Raw genomic sequence first — 4,419 nt, forward strand, 5'->3', positions numbered from 1 at the left:
CCCCAGTGCCTGAATTTCAAGAAGAAGGGCCACTAGTGCTCAGGAAGCTCAAGCCCAAGATTCCAGACCACAATGATGATCATCATGTGGTAGAGAACATGAACTTGAGAAAGGATGTAGGTCTGAGACTATGGAGAAAGACTGATCCTGATGCCACTAGGAGGAGGTTTGCTGTGGACTATCACTTTCACACCAAGGAACAACATGACTTCTATGAGACTGCCCTATTGGACAAGAAACCCATTGTGTGACATGAAATGGGTGGAATGGAAGTACACTGACTCCAATGAAGACTACTGTCAGTACAACAAACCCTGGGTCTGTTGCCCAGATTGTGCATAGGCCTAAGGACAAGATTGCAGCACCCAAGATCAGACCAAGCACAAGAGATCGGTTCTTTGAAGGATCAAAGTGCAGATCAAGAAGACCAAGATGAGCCAGAGAAGCAAGATATCGCTAAGGGAAAAACCTCCCTTGCTGAGCAGGCGAGCCTAGCGAGGACGAGGATTGCCCCGAAGACAAGCCACCAGATTGCACCGGCAGGCTTGCCGGGCACAGCAAGAGCGGACTGCCCCGCCAAAGCTTCACCGCTCCACCTCACAACAACAGAAGTCGTCGATCAATGCAGTGTCAAGCCCCTAAGTGACTAAGTGGCTACTTCCTGCCACATGGCATCCACTTTCTATGGAAAACACCTCTAGATGACACCCGTCCCGAGACGTGTCAAGCAAGCAGGCGCGAAGTTGGCAAAACAGCCCGGCAAGGCTTGCCAGGCACACTATGATGTGACACTGAGCGACGCATTTAATGCGCTCTGTCCACCTGCAGAGTTAGGTATGATAGCACTATTTGCTATCTAATCGGTGTGTAAAAGATCGATTTGCCATTGTGGTGACCCCTTTATCTATAAAAGGAGGCCCATGGCAACCGTAGAGAGGATTCGGGCCCTCGCACATTCATACGCGTGTAGCCACTCTCGCCCCGAGGCACCCCTGCCGGGCAAGAGCACCGCATTTTCCACCATTATCTACCACCAATCCACCAAAGCAGGAGTAGGGTTTTATGCCTCACGACGGCCCGGACCTAGGTAAAACTGCCCGTGTGATCTCTATCGTGCTGTGTTACGCTTCACCGCTCTTTGTGCAATGTGCCCATCCCCTGCCGAACCAAAAGCGGCTCATGGCCCCATAGGTGGCCGTGGTTTCCCACAACATCTTTGGCATGCCAGGTAGGGGAGTTCACTTACACGAACCCAGGGTGCGTATGTAGTGCGTCATCTTCATCGCCAATTTCATCATCGACGGATCCATCAACTATGGCGCCCAAGAACAAGCCTGGTGCCGCAGCTCACCCGTCCACCTCGAAGGCCCTGCCGCCCGCGACCGCCGACACAGCGAGGAATGCAGGGAAACATGAGGATGTGGACGCTATGGGGGACGTGGTCGGCGCAGGCGGTGTTATCACCACCTCCCCCACGGCCGAAGAAGGAACGGGAGGCACCAGAAAGGAACAACAACAACAACAACAACATACCGATGGCCATGCTCCGTGAGGTATGGGTAGAGAGATTATTCCTTTTGTCCCTCCCTGCCCAGCCGAGGGGCATAGCCACAGTGGTGACGCTCGCCCTGAGGCGAATCACAATCCTCCGGATGTCCCCGCCGCGGGCATGGTCACAGGACATGCACCACCCCCAGAGCAAACTGGCCCAGCCAATGCTCCCGATGGGGTCATTGGTGCACACGCGCCACCACCTCATCACCACGCCATCCAAGCGACTAGCTCCTGACGGCGGGAGCCCGGCACAGCAACTGCCAGCACCATCAGGAGCCGGGCGACGCTGCGGTCTACATCATCCTCACCTATGGCAAGTAACGCTTCGGAGGCCATGGCGCAGGCCCAGCTGCTGCTAAGATTTCCACCGGCAGCTAATCAGATGGATGAGTGGAGAGCCACCATTCAGAGCCTGATTGGCTTTGCCAAGGCTCGAGGCTCACAGCGAACTGGTCATCACGACCTCCCCAGAAGATGATGGCAGCCCACGCTGCTGGCCGTGCGGAATGGGCACCCCCATGGTGCAATCCCCACTGCGGCAACCAGCACGAGGGCCACGCGACCAAGAGCTTGATGATGTCTCGATGGCTTCATCCGATCCTCGAGCACGTCAAGGCCGACGGGGAGCCCCGGAGGACAGGCAGAGGGAGGGCACGTGTGTCACCATTGAGCGACGCCGCGACAACCATCACCAGTCCGATGGGCACGATTGCCCCAACATCGACGAGGTTGCGCTCAGCGGAGGCGGGTACCTTCCCTTCGAGGCTGGGTGCCCTGCCTTCACCCATGAGTTGTGGCAAGTCCGTTGGCCATCCGCTCGCACGTTCAAGCTAGAGATACTAGAGAAGTATGATGGAAGACTGAACCCGGTAGAGTTCTTGAGCATCTACACCATCGATGTTCAAGCTACCGGGGGAAGGGATGAGAAGGTTTTTCCCAACTACTTCCCTTTGGCACTCATGCCAAACATGAGGTCTTGGTTGATGCATCTGCCGGAGAACTCCATCTCAACCTGGGCTGACCTTTGCCATGAGTTCGTTGGCGCCTTCACGGGCGGCCATCAAGAACTAGGGCAGCCCAGCGATTTGCAGCTTCTCCCGCAGAAGGAAGGATATACTCTACAAAAGTACATTTAGAGGTTTAGCCGAGTCCACAGAAATATTCTAGGCATCCACACGGCAGCTATGATAGCTGCGTTCCAATCCAACATGCGCAACCGTCGGATATGTTCCAAGATGAACGTTCGGTTGCCCAAGACAGTGAAGGAGCTTTACACCTTGGTCGAAAAGTGTGCTCAATTGGAGGAGGGGAGGAAACTCCCTGGGGAAGAATATGGCGTCGACATCGAGACAGAGGATGACGACGAGGCCACCAGTCAGAAGAAGAAGAACAAGAAGCACAACAAGAGGCGCAAGGATAAGGCAGTAATGATCGTTGAGGGGTCGGGCATGCCTAGTACTGGCAAGAACGCTAAGGTCGAAGTCCCCAGCAAGGAAGTTGCGACGTGCACTGATTGCCGAGAGGCTGTTGCTGCCGAGAAGGATGGGAAAGGTGATGGACCGTACTGCAAGATTCATCGGACCAAGGGCCACGATCTCCAGGAGTGCCATCAAGTTGAACAGCTCGTCAAGAAGCATATGGCTGAGTATGTGAAGTGTGATAAGGAGAAAGGTCAGAGTTAATGGCGCTGGCGGGAAGGGTCGAGGCGGCGAGGCAAGTCACCCCGGCAAGGCTTGTCGGAATCAAGGAAAACCCGTCAGAGGTCGTGAGAAGGAAGATTGCAATGATGAAAGTGATAGAGGGGATGAAGAGGAAACCAGTGAGCAGGAATTCCAGAAGGCCACTGACGCCTTGTGCATTGATGGGGGTGCATCTCTGCACTCCTCTCACCGCCAGCTTAAACAGTGGAAGCGTGATGTCAATGTCATGGAGCCAACGGCAGACTCTTGGAAGCCGCTCAAGTGGTCACGCACTCCCATCATCTTTGAAGAAGAGGACCACCCTGACCGCACCACCGCGGTAAGGTGCTTGACGTTGTTGGTCTCACCAACAATGTGCAACCTCAAAGTCACAAAGATGTTGGTTGACGGCGGGGCTAGGTTATATCTGACTTCCCCAAAGGTCATCCATGGACTTCGGAAAGCAGAGGAAGAGCTCAAGGTCACTTGCATGTTCAAGGAATCAACCCCGGCAAGAGTCGTCCTAAGGGAAAGATCACGTTGCCGGTGACATTCAAGGGAGGGTTGAATTACTGGCCTGAGAAGGTTGCGTTTGATGTGGTCGACGTCCCCCTACCATACAACAGGATCCTTGGATGCCCAGCTCTGGCCAAATTCATGGCGGCATCCCAGTATGCCTACAATACCTTGAAGATGTCAAGGCCGGTGGGCGTCATTTCCATTTCGTCAGATGAGAAGGACACAATTATTTGCATGGATAAGATGTACCGGGACGCAGTCGCAGCAGAGGCCGCTGAAGCCGCAGTTCTCGCCAAGGAAATCAAAGGAAAGAAGAAGGCTAACAGGGACGCCAGCAAGGAATCCGGGAAGCGTGCCTCTTCGAAGTATGCTGCGATTGTTGATGACTTACCGGAGAGTTCCAATAGCAAGAGGTCCAAGGCTGTTGTACCCCATGTGAAAAAAGTCCCGGGAGGGCTGGCTGGTGCTAATGGTACTTTCACTATCAGTGCCACCCTTGATGATAAATAGGAAAGCGCGCTCGTTGCCATCTTGTGAGCAAATATCGATGTGTTTGCGTGGCAACCATCTAATATCCCTGGTGTTCCCAGGGAGGTAATCGAGCACCACCTTGCTGTCTGCCCACATGCTCGACCCGTCAAGCAGAAGGTCTGAAATCAAGCTTTGG

Source organism: Triticum urartu, chromosome 5A (assembly GCF_056163025.1).
Source record: "Triticum urartu cultivar PI428250 chromosome 5A, HENAU_Tu73, whole genome shotgun sequence".
Lineage (NCBI taxonomy): Eukaryota > Viridiplantae > Streptophyta > Magnoliopsida > Poales > Poaceae > Triticum > Triticum urartu.